The sequence below is a fragment of the Anastrepha obliqua genome, chromosome 3 (assembly GCF_027943255.1).
Source record: "Anastrepha obliqua isolate idAnaObli1 chromosome 3, idAnaObli1_1.0, whole genome shotgun sequence".
Lineage (NCBI taxonomy): Eukaryota > Metazoa > Arthropoda > Insecta > Diptera > Tephritidae > Anastrepha > Anastrepha obliqua.
The window spans coordinates 137,873,740-137,886,573 of NC_072894.1; the positions used below are offsets into that span (position 1 = coordinate 137,873,740).

A 12,834-nucleotide genomic window follows, 5' to 3' on the forward strand; every position below is an offset into this window, starting at 1 on the left:
TCCTCATAAAAATATCTGGCGTTTGGAGTCGGCTTGAAACTGTAGGTCGCTCCATTTGTGGAACAACGTCAAGACGCACACCACAAATAGGAGGAGGAGCTCGGCCAAATACCCAAAAAGGGTGTACGCGCCAATTATATATGTATATATATATATATAATTTAATATTGCTAGTAGAAGTTTTATCTGTGATTGAACTATAAGTTAATGATTTTAATGAAAATTGCTGCCTACAAAAAGGCGTGGAGTTGTAATGCATAGTAATGCATAAATTGAATGTACGGGTGGCTCTTAAAAGTCAATTTCAAATTTTAGCTCAAACATTAGTTTAGTGTCACTTTTGGTTGTACTTTTGGCCACCAAAGCAAAAGGAGAGAGAGAGCTATACCTTATATACATATAACTTAGATACACTTTAGGCTATTTTTCCTGAGTTTTTCCTTGTGGTTGCTAATTTCTAGTGAGAAATAACACTGCCTACTTTTTGGCCCTTGTTTGTTGGTGCAAACTTGTAGGAAATATATTTTTGGTGCCTACTTATTGGCGTTACATTTCTTTGGTGCGTACTGTTTCGGGCGTTTTTGGTCCAAATTTTGCGGCGTTTGTTTTTTTGGTGACTACTTTTTGGCGTCTATTTCCCTTTCCTGGCTAGTGCTTGTGCGAACTATAAAGTGCTATCCATTCCGTCGTCGGATTTATTGGTATTGCCTTACGGTAATTTGTGCCGTTGCTGCGGTTCTGGAATAACTGCGTTTGTGCGGGTGATAAAGGCTCGGAGTAGTGCGCGTTGTTGCCACGGTTTGTGTCCAGTGGTTACCTACACCGGTCGACCCTTCTCCGTTTTTTGTAAATTTTGTCTAGTTGTATTCTCCGCAAATGTTGTGAATTTATTTAGATATAATATATATTATTTCTCTCTCTCCCTCTCTTGAAAGTTTCACTTCTGTTATGTGTACTATGCTACAGGCATTTTTTTAATTTAATGAAGATATTATTAAAAACCAAATATTATCATAAATTTTGCGTCATTAGAGCGACTTGTGTCGCAAGTTGAATTGTTAAAGAGGTTAATTAAAAATTTCCAATGGTAAAATCGTTTGCAGGCGTATTTAAGTTTTATGGGGAAGTATTGAATTGACACAGTTTTTTGCTTTGAAACACTTAACTATATTTAGAATGCTTAGTTTTCATAATTTATTAAATGTTATTTGCACTACACAGCCGCACAGTAGTGTGATACATTTTGACATTACCGCAATCAAGTGAATTTTGCTGGCCGCAGAAGTTGCGTAGAGTAAAAAAACAGCAAACCGCCCACACACACAAAGACGCCTAAATGTAAGTAGTTAATGTATTTGTTAAAAATGTAAACGCTGGTTGCAAACCGTAACAAGAGTGGCAGCAGTAACAACAGTAACATCAGCAATAACAACAACAAGAAATACAATAATTACATTTTAGCAGTCTGACACAGAAGCAGCCGTTGTGGCCAAGTGCCAACAATTTCACTGCTGCTGCTGCTATTTACATTGTTTTGGTTTATTTCATTCGTCATTTCACTGGCGAATACAAATGCTTTAGTGAATGTCATCTGCAAGCAGAAAATGTCTAACGCGCAAGCCAGCGGCGAATAACAAGCAGTGAACAGGAAAGAGATCAGTGCCAACAGGAGGCATCAACATAAGCTAGTATCAACAGAAAACCCAATACAAACCAATACATTTGTATTTGCAGGCGCGCTAAACCTAGTAGCAAATTGTATTGCATAGTAATAACAAAGTCACACAATCACACATGAATACACAAACACACACATATACACGTACATGTTAAATGCAGAAGGGCCTACAGAAATAAATATTACATTTGCCGGGACACAACAATACCAGTCTTTTGTTTAAATGTTGTTGGTGGTGGCGAAAATTTACCTCACTAGTATTTTGAGGTAGAAAAACGAGTGAGTGTGTGTGTGATTGAGGATTGATGGCAGTTGGTTGAGTAATATGAGGCAAGTGCAGCTTTTGATCCTTGTGTTATGCTGCTAGTGCCCGCTACTGCTGTCGTCAATGTTGCCAGTATGCAGCTCAATGCAACACAAAACAGTTTGCAAATACAGACACACACACACACACACACAGCCATAAATTAATGACGGTAGTTGTGTCAGTCACTTGTGCTAGCCTGCTATAAAGAGAACGCCAAGAATTTATAGTCGAATTGACGGTTATTGTTACACTGGCTTGCCCTATCTACTTGCACTGTCACTTTCAGCGCTGGGCGGGTGCTATGAAAAATAGTTGCTCATACGCAGTGGCGTGGCGTAAGCGAAATTTTTTGAGATAACGCCTGGCGGCCGCCTTAGCCGAGTGCATTTGCGCTTTTGTGCGTGAGTAACATTCAGCGGCACGTAATCCCTGCTGATAGAACGCAGTTTTTTCAATGGCAATGCCTGACTATTCCCCTCCCTTCCAACAAATATATTTAAATATTTCATTAACATTTTTTATAAATGAATCAAAAGAAAACGTGTTCAAATGCGGGTATTCCATGAATAGTTTCATGGAAAATGTTTTTGTTTTTAATTTTAATATTACGAAACTTTACTTGTGCTTAATTGTATGACAGATTCTGAGATTTTTGAACGCAAATATTGAACTATTTTTTTACCAGTTGAAGCTGGGGCTTTTATATTCGACATTGGTTTCTATGCTACAATTTTTTTAGTATAAAAATCGGGCAATATGCTTTTTGATATTATTATCTTCACTACATCTAACGGAAGACCTGATCAAATTGATCAACCTGTAAATAGCCACTTACGAGGTGAGTTCAAAAAGTATCGCGAATTTTGTGTTTTTTCAAAAATTATTTATTTATTCATTAATATCTATTTTGCCCTCTTCAAAGTAATCCCCATAAGATATTATGCACTTGTGCCTACGTTTTTTCCAATCTTCGAAGCACTTCGAAAAATCATTTTTTTTTTCTTGTTCAGCTCCTCCTTCGATGCTGTCTTTATCTCGTCAATCGTAGCGTAGCGTCGTGTTTTCATGAACCTCTTCAGTTTCGGGAAAAAGAAAAAGTCACAAAGGCGAGATCTGGGGAATACGGTGGCTGTGGCATCATTAGTATGTTGTTTTTGGCCAAAACGTGGCGCACAAGCAACGATGTGTGAGCAGGGGCGTTATCATGATGCAAGAGCCAATTTTTGTTCTTCCAGAAATCCGGGCGTTTCTGACGGATTGCTTAGCGCAAATTGCGCATAACTTGCAGGTAATATTTCTTATTGACCGTTTTACCTTGTGGCATGAACTCATGATGCACAACGCCCCTGCAATCGAAGAAAACGGTAAGCAAAACTTTTACATTTGACCGAACTTGGTGCGCTTTTTTCGGTTTTGGTTCTTGCGGCAGCTTCCGTTGAGATGGTTAAGCTTTGGTTTCCATGTCATAACCATAAACCCATGATTCTTCACCAGTTATGACCCTCTGGAGCAAAGTTGGGTCATCGCGGACAGAGTCCAACATTTCATTAGCAATGTTCATGCGATGCTGCTTTTGGTCGAAATTGAGCAGTTTTGGTACGAATTTTGTGGCGACCCTTCTCATGCCCAAATCTTTGAAAAAAATCTAATGGCACGAGCCAATCGATATGTGTAGGTCCTCAGCAGCTTCTCTAACGGTGATTGGACGATTGATTGGACGACTGGCCAATACCATTTTCTTCACTTCATCAATTTTTTCGTCTGTTGTTGAAGTGCTCGTGCGTCCGGCACGCTTTTATTCATTCACATCTTCTCGGCCTACTGAGAACATTTTGTACCACCGATAAACGTTGCTTTGGTCCAAAGTATCTTTTCCGTATGACACAGTCAACATTAGGAATGCATCTGCGCACTTACTTTTTTTCTCACACAAATTTGATACAGGTTCTTTGATCCATCTTTTTGAATAGGTCAAAATCGAAGATGAGCCGAAACACGTGCCAGCGAAGTAGCTGCCAACAATTAACTGAACATTCAAAATGGCCGAACTCGTCGGCATGAGTGAGAGATATGAGCACCAACATATCACCACAAAAAAATCGAAATTCGAATATACGTAACCTGCGAAAATTCAAAATTCGCGATACTTTTTGAACACACTTCGTATATGCGTGTTTTAAGCATTTATTCTATCATTTTTTACTCTTTGTTCATTTGACTTGGCCTTTTCTCTACTCTTTCAAGTTTTTATCCAAAAAAAGGATGCATTTGAATTGACTCAATTCATTTAAATTTGAATTAAATTCGATAAAAATCTGCGCATTTATCAGTTTAAGCAGTTGTCGTTTTTGCGTATTCCGGCATGGCGTACGGTTCGTATGTTCCGCGTTCGACTCAAATACACATAGCTGTCGGTCAAATTCGTTGCCGTAACGGAGGCAACAGATCCATAGTGACGGGCATATTATTCTTTTCTGTTCTTGAGGTATATGCGTGTCTCTAAATAATAGCCCAATATGAGTTGGCGGAGATTGTCGTCAGGAACAGAGACTCTCATATGAGGCTGTCTCTTTCAATGCACCACTTCAGCAACCCTTGATTAAGTATTTGTATTTCGCTCGTGCCTTGAATATTGTATTGTGAATGAGAGGGAGATACAATGAGAGGGAGAGAGTAAGCTCATGAGTAATGTGTTTAAGGATTTAATGAAAAATACTGACCAGACTTCTTTTGAAAGATAGGTTTAAGGAAAACTTGAATAACTCAGCCAAATGCTGAACTCTTTTGGCTTCCTTCATTTACTAGAAAAGTAACCCATTTAGGTACCAATAAGTTTTTCACATATATCATTATTTTGATTCAGTTTCTACAATTTTTATTAAATTGCATGTAGGCCTTTTAGGCTTAAGCTGATATGGGTTTTTGGAGAAAATGTTTTGAAAAACAAATTTTATTTGTAAAAAGCTCGACTCCTTGAGGAACTTTCAAATCGGTCCAGCTCAAGTAAATCTAAATCATTTTCCAAAATATTTTGGCGAAAGACTTAAAGTATAATAAATTTTGTAATGTCGATAAAAAACAGTACCGAATTTTGTTTGTATGGGCATTGAAGCACACTTATGTACTTAGGAAATAATTCAGCAAACCGAATAAAGTTACCAAAACGTGTTTTCATCAATGTGTGTGTGTCATTAGGTGAGAAAAAGGTGGTAATCACTTGGTTCCAGATCCGCACTATATGGTGAATGTATTAAAACTTCCCCACCATGCTCCCGGATTTTTCGACGAGCCACTACAGATGCGTGTTGCCTTGCGTGGCCCTGATGGAACACAACACTTCTTCTGTTGGCCAATTCTGGCCGTTCTTGGTCAATCGCTAGCTTCGCTGTGTGTGTCATTAGACTCTGAAACTTTGATTTATTTTGCCTGAATCTGCTAGTTTATAAAACTTATTCCGCTATTTAATATATTTGGTATTAACGCATGTGTAATTTGTTTCTTTTTAGGTCGTCTCTGGATCACCGATAAACACAAAAACGTCTACCAAAAGAATGAGGTAAGAGAATCGAATACATTTGGTTTTGACGGTTTATTAATAACCTATTTGGCAGGAATTCCTTCAGACTAGGAGGTATCTCTCATGAATATTGTAAAAGTTGTAGAGATGAGGAAGAGGAAGAAGCAGTGTAGCCCTTCCCTTGAAATTGCCCAGCCTTAGCTAAAACCAGAGCAGTTTTTCTAGTCAAATATTTTTGAAATTATTTTATGGAACTGTCTGGCGTTGGTATAGGACCAATTCTGTGCTTCATAAGAGCCAAAAAATGGTTCCAAGAAAAAATAAATAATGTTCCCGTGTCGCACAATGGTATCACAACGGATCTGTAAGGTCAAAGTGAGCTAGTCGTACAGACCGACTACCACCATAACCTAACCTTACCCACAGTTTATTAAGGTCTTCTCCAGACGTGCATATACATGAATTCTGTAGAAGCTCTTAAGATAAAAAAAAGTCAGAGACGATTTCGCGTCTTCTGCGCCACTGTCCTGCTCTGTTTAGGCGAAGAGTCGCCATTCTAGGTAGAAAATTCTTCAATTCTTCTCAGTTTTGCAGAAGTCAGAGATCTTCAAAAGTTTTTGCTGGTCTGACAGTGGTTCTACGAGAGATTAGGACAAGTTCCACTTACAACACCATATTAGGCATGAGCCTGTGTGTATCCCAATCTCATAACCCCTATAACCTAACCTAACCTAATCTAATCGTTTTTATTTGAAAATGTTTGGGCATTCTTAAGTACAATATATTAAAACTTCATTGAACCGGGAGTGTTCTCGGAGCAATTATTCTTAAATTGCTTCTTTAGACTTGAAACCCGGTGTAGCGTCTTCCAAGCTGAGATCAACGCTATAGGCAAAGCAGTAAAAACGATAAGACTTACCATTTTTGTTGAGAATCAAGCAGGGATCAGGGCACTGGCCTCAGTGCGCAGCAATTCAAGATTTGTTAAAGAATGCAGGAGGTCGTTCTTGATTTCCAACAATACAACACCACACTTTGTTGGGACCCCGGCCACTCTGGAGTGTAGGGAAATGAAGGAGTGGATGGGTGTGTAAGGAAAAGCTTTGAGCTTGACCTTTAGCGAGTGGTAGATGACATAAGCATTCCTCTAAACGAACTGTACACTGTGATGGACTTGAACGTAATCGCGAAAACTAATAGAAGCTCGTTCCTGATTACTAACTGCACGGTCTCCAAAGCGCTTTGGCCAAAAGTGAATCTTAAAAGTACGAAATGTCTGCGTGGATTCAACAGATCAACTACCGAGTCTCTGTACTATTGACACCCTAGCCAGTGAAATGGGTGTACCTCACAATGACTTCTGCAGGAGTTGTGGAGAGGAAGAGAAAATTGAATTGGTACAACCCCTTCTCAAAGAAGACGTGCCAAATATCTTGGCGATTATTTTTTTGAAGACCTTGGAAATTCACAAAATGTCTCACTGGAGGGACTGGTTGCCTTCTTAAACGGATATAAGTGGCTTAAACAACTTAGGCGATGGAAATTAAAGGCAGGTATCACAATGTGATTTAGTCTTGAGCCGAGTGACTTATTTTAGGCGAGCAACTTGTATAACCTAACCTAACCTAAAGTATATTTTTGTTGTTCTTGCTGTTACTGCAGTGAAGGCGCTTAATATTAATAATACTCTCTATATTTTGAAATTGCTATCATTGCAACGGCCACTTTTATTGCTGCCACCCCTATTGCCGCCACTAATATTATTGGCTATTTTAGTGCATATGCACTTATATATACTTTAGAAAGCCTACTCTAGTGGAGGCTTTATTTTTATTTGGTAATTTGAATGCATTCTTTGTGTTTTCTTGCCATTGTTTAAAGTAGAAATTTTTTTCAGTAACCAACTACAAAAACTAAGCACCAGCAACTTTGCAGAGCCAACTCGTATCAGCAAACACCAGTGCATGTGAATGCCAATAAGTGAGAATGAGTGGGAGTGTATTTGTAATATTATATCAATATGATGTCAGGAAGCAAAGCAGCTGAGAGAATAAAAAAGAAACTACCGCAAACTAAAGTACCAATGAGTACTTTTCTACTAAAATAAATACCTTGCACAAGCCATTCTCTATAAAATCTTTTCTTTCTTACTTAAACACTGCCATATAAGTATGTTTGCATGTAGAATAGACTGCACAAATGTGAGTACCCGGTAGGGTGCTTGTTTGGCCGAGAGGAGAACGAATTGCTGATTGTCAGCTCCACTTCTCTTACTATTTGCAGTATACGCAGCCAGTCGTCATGCAATCGACGTAAAATTTTAAATAACCCATTTTCGAAACTTGACCATTACGAAATTTTAATTAAAATTCTGTGACAGTAGCGGCAGTAGGGGCAGCAGCAGAAGCAGTAAAAGTGAATGAAATGACATGAAATGAGGGCACAGTAGTAATGACGGAGATAATGTAAATAAATGGTTGGCTTCATAGTTACTTACAGCCAGACATACAAATGTATGCACATTTAAATGTTAAATAAAGTTACCAAGGGTTTGGTTGTAATGGCGGATTTTATGATGTACAAATGGTTAAACCATTACTAGGCCTTGCAGCACGACTTTTTGAATATTTCGAAGAGTTGATTGGTTAAAAAGTAGTATTGAGTGGAGAAGTAGTGTGTGATAATTAAAAGCGAGATTGATGTGTGCAAAGCTTGCTAAATAAAAATAAGTAATGGAAATGTAATTAAACTATTTTGTATAATTATCTTAGAAAAAATTGTGATAATTTTAAATACATCATCACCATCGGGCAGCTTTACAGCTCGGCGTGAGCTTTAGCTTCGTTCACGATTCGTTTCCATGCATCCTAATCCTCGGTAATAGTTCTACAGTTTCTAACAGCCATTATCATCAGGTCCACTTGCAGCGATTCTTCTTTGTAGCTTAGCCGGCAGATACTATTTTGCAGTCGTAGCGGACCAAACACATTTCGCAGCACTTTTCGCTCGAATACTCTTAACTTCTTCAGGGACATCGGCACATACATAGGTATGTGTACGTTTAGGTTTTTTGACATAATTCCATTCATAGATGAACTCTACGCTAAATGGCCACATATGTGGACATTATTTTTTTTTTTGTAAAAATTACTATTTTCTATTTTTTCTCATCTTACTGAATTGTTATAAATGTAAGCGGAATAACTCGTAATAAAATGAAAAATAAAATTAACGTTTTTTCACTTTAAAAAATTCGTCCCTGAAGAGGTTAAACACGATTCATCTTTAGAAGTTATTGTACAGCATTCACAGCCATATGCAAGATCTGACCGTATTATTGACTGGTAGAGTCGTACTTTGCAAACTCTCGTAAGAAATTTAAATATTAATAGTTTGGTATGAGAGAAATATGCTCTGTTTCCTGCCACAATCTTGTTTTGCATTATTTTGTGTGAGCTATAGTCATCTTGTATCGTGACATCCAGATTGTATGACCTCGAAGCCCAATTACCATGTCTTCTGGCTGTCTTCTCTCCACCTTGTCTGAAATCTTCAGATATTTTTTTTCTGCATACATTTTGAATCCTATGGGCTCAGCATCTTTCCCGACGTTGAGAAAAATTTCGGCCAGGATTTTTTTATTTCGTGCGATGCCATCGGCTTATGCAGTGGTTAGCCTTGAGCGGTTATAGAGATTGCCAAATTTTACCTCATCAGTAGCAAAGTTGAAAACGGTTGCAGAGAGATAGAGTCGCCTTGCTTACCTTCACAGGAAATGAAACGAGACTGATTGTTGGACTAATACTTTAATTACCTAGAATTTGATATGTCACTGTTTTCAACTGTTAACGGATTCTCCATAGATCATGTCAACTTATATTTTTTTGATCCAAAACTGTTATTTGGCGATGTCCCACAAATTACATGACAGAAATTAGTGCATTTGCGAACTCAGTGGCAGATTTTATAGGAATTATGAAAATTAAAATTGGAAAATTATGCATTTGTAAGCCCTACTTTCTGGCAGGAAGTACCTGTGACTCATACTTTACAGAAGGCTAACGTAGATGCTCAACAATTAAGAGAGAATCAGGAAGGCAACAGTCGTCTTGTATGGATGCAGGTGCGCTATCGGCAAAATATGGGGCCTCTCGCATAAACTTACATTCTGGCTATATAACACTATTATAAAGCCAATTTTGTAGTTTGGAATCCTTGTGTGGAGGAACTCGCTGGAAAGGTCGATATCAATTAAAGAGCTGAGGTCTGGCCTCATTCGGTTTGAACTACTTCTACTTTTACGCTTAATGGAACGCTGAATGTGGTACCCGTAGACATCGCAGGGAAAGCAGCCGCTGCACGCATCGCAATCAGATAGAGCTGTTCGAGCCATATGCAAGACTTAGGCTACGTACACTTAGTATTCTTAGAAACTTCATCCCCATAGTGCTTGTTTAATGTACATCCTCACTGGCTCCGAGCAGTACTTTTTCCATTCATATTCACTCAAGGGAGGAGTGGGCGTTGTGTAACATTTGGAGACAGGGCAGGTGATAGCCAACATGTTTACTGATGGTTTGAAGATTAGCGGAAGGGACCGCGGGGGAGTATTCTGCGAGGAGCTCTCCATGAAGCTCAAAATTAGGCTACCAGATTATTGCAATGTATTCCAAGCGGAGGTAACTGCAATTTAAGAAGTAGTGGATTTGTTCGCTTACTTCCGTGTTGTAAGGGAGGTTAATACCTACTCCGACAGTCAAGCGGCAAATAAGGCTTTGGGCCCGTTACTTGTGTGTTCGAAATTAGTCGGGAATGCTTAATTTCTCTCTCTGAATCCGAAAATTTCGGTATTAGGCTCATTTGGGATCCCGGTTAAAGTGGAATAAAGGTTAAAAAAGCTGCAGCTCATGAGTTTGGTAGATCTCCGGATGTTGTCCGTTAGATATCCATACGGTGAGACTGGGGATAGCTTTAAGTCCGTTCTGTAAAAGGACATCTGACATCTCACTATTTTACTACACCTGCGGATATAGCATGTTTAAATAACACACCAGGTGAATGTAATCAGGAACTTGAAGCGGTTTTCCGTTTGAAAACTCTGTGGCATCAGTTCAATATGCAGAGGGCTCAGAATGTTATGGGCGCACCTATCTTTTTAACTGACATTGGATGATCGGCACGCACACAGCAGAGCAGGAATTACCATTTAATCTCCATTGCAGAAGCTGTGGGGACCTTTCAGAAAAGGAGACTGTTGAGCACTTTCTCTGTATATGTCCAGATTTGGCAAGTAAATGGGCCCTCGCATGGGCAGCTATTTATCCTATCTTAACTTGAACCAGTGTAGCCGTGTTTATAACTACAGATTCTCCATTCAAATATAAATTTTGTTCTCCGATGTTACCTTGAGACACGACACTTAATAATTAACAAGATCCATTAGACGATAATTATAATCATTTAAGAAAGAAAATATGTGAAATATGATAAAAATTGGCTCAAGCCTACCTCTTTCGTAGGTGGAAATACTAATTTTATCTGATTTTGATGAAATTTAATTTTCACATTTGCCTTATAATGAAAGCATAAATAGGTTAGAATGAATAAGTTAATGAAATATTCAGTCAATTTTGTAATAAAACTAAACCTGCAATGTTTGCGAACTCCAAATTCTTGTTAAGCAAATGCTTGAGAAAAAGGAACTTTCTTCCTTTTATTTTTTATTTGTCGACAGGACAACTAACATCGAAAGCTCCGATTTGCGATAGTTGTACACAAAGATAATCTAACTGACTGTTTTCACAATAATTCTGAAAAACCTTTAACAACACTAAAACCCGTGACCAATGCAAAATTTATACATTTTTCAGGATTCACCAATAATCCACTAATGCCACTCTACAGTTCATCGAAGAACAAGACATGCATACATACATATGTGCTGGTATTAGTATACACACTCAACCAAGGTGACGTGTGGGTCTCCGCGCTTAAACTGCAATCAAAAAATACTCGTATCAGTTATCGGTGAATATGCGAATTTCAGAAGTCTACCAGTTTTTTGCTCTTTTTGGCGCTATGCTGGCTAAACGCTTTACACACACACATACACATGTTAGTGTGCGAGATTACGAAAGTATTTTCCTACATGTACACATTTTAGGAAATTCAAAACAAAAGAGGAATGAGCAACTGCAAATCTAAAATTGGCAACTTTTCAAGTAACAAACAAAATCATTTTGTAAAGTTGTATTGGCCAAATAGCTCGCCCTTTGGAAGTGCCGTTATTGCTTTTGTTGTTATTACACTTGTTTCCATTTTTTATTGTTGTCTGCACAACACGAGGCAGAATTTAATTGCCAATACAAGAGTTCGTATTTTTTGCGCTTTTTGTTTGCTATTTTTGGTTTTTTATTCAGCATTCGCTCCATTGAGTGGCGCAAGTAAGCTTCGTTGGTGGGTTGGTGGTGCTGAAATGTCGTAGTATTCGGTTTGTTTGGTTGCTCAAATATTTTATGTTAGTGAAAAAAAAATGAAAACGAAAAGCTCAGTTTGCTTTCCCTGGTGCTACACTTTCACAAATCCATACGTTCATGCATTTACATACACACCTACACATAAGCCATGAACCATGAACTTCAGCCAAATCGACTGCAGTTGTTTTGTCGCCGTTGCAGTTTTTTACTGCTCACTCTGCTGTTCCAGTTACATGCTTTGCTCTACGCTTGTGAATACATATTACATACATACAGTATGTGCGATATATATAGAACATTTGGCATTCGCTGTAGCGACGCCAATCCGACTGAAAATCTCACAAATATTACTTTTGTCATATTTATTGCTGTCGCCGCACAAGTTCAATAGGAAATTAAAGCAAACAAAAAAATAATAATAACGTTGCATTTGGTGGCGTCGTCACATTACATACATTTTTAGGCTGGTTTCGTTGCACATTTCGAAGTGTTTTAAATTCAGTTAGAAACAAATTGAATAATATTTTTCAGTTTTTATTTGTATTTTTCCACTTCCATTCTATTATTTAACATTCTTGGCTTTATTGGAATTTTTGTATTATTTATTATGGCTGCAATTTCTTGTCAGCACTTAAAATTGTACAAAATACCATAAAAAGTTAAACTTCAGTGGGGAATTCAATCGCATGCACTACTGCATATGTACAACTAATGGAAAACCTGTCGTTCACGAAACTTTTCCAGCACTTTATAAAATTATTCAACACTCATTTCATTAAGTATTCGAGGCCGTACATTTGTATAATTGCAGAGAGCCAAACACTTAACTGGCGCTATACGCGACATTCGCACACAT

The 12,834-nt window shown here is 38.1% G+C and overlaps 1 protein-coding gene across 11 annotated transcripts in view; it reads left to right on the forward strand.

The window, feature by feature from the left end:
* LOC129240712 (galactosylgalactosylxylosylprotein 3-beta-glucuronosyltransferase P) overlaps positions 1-12,834 on the forward strand; it is a 113,776-nt gene that overhangs the window by 41,386 nt on the left and 59,556 nt on the right. For all 11 annotated transcript variants that reach the window (XM_054876672.1, XM_054876669.1, XM_054876670.1 and 8 more), the window contains one exon: positions 5,492-5,541. The gene's annotated coding sequence lies outside the window, so the exon portion shown is untranslated. The remainder of the gene's footprint in view (positions 1-5,491; positions 5,542-12,834) is intronic.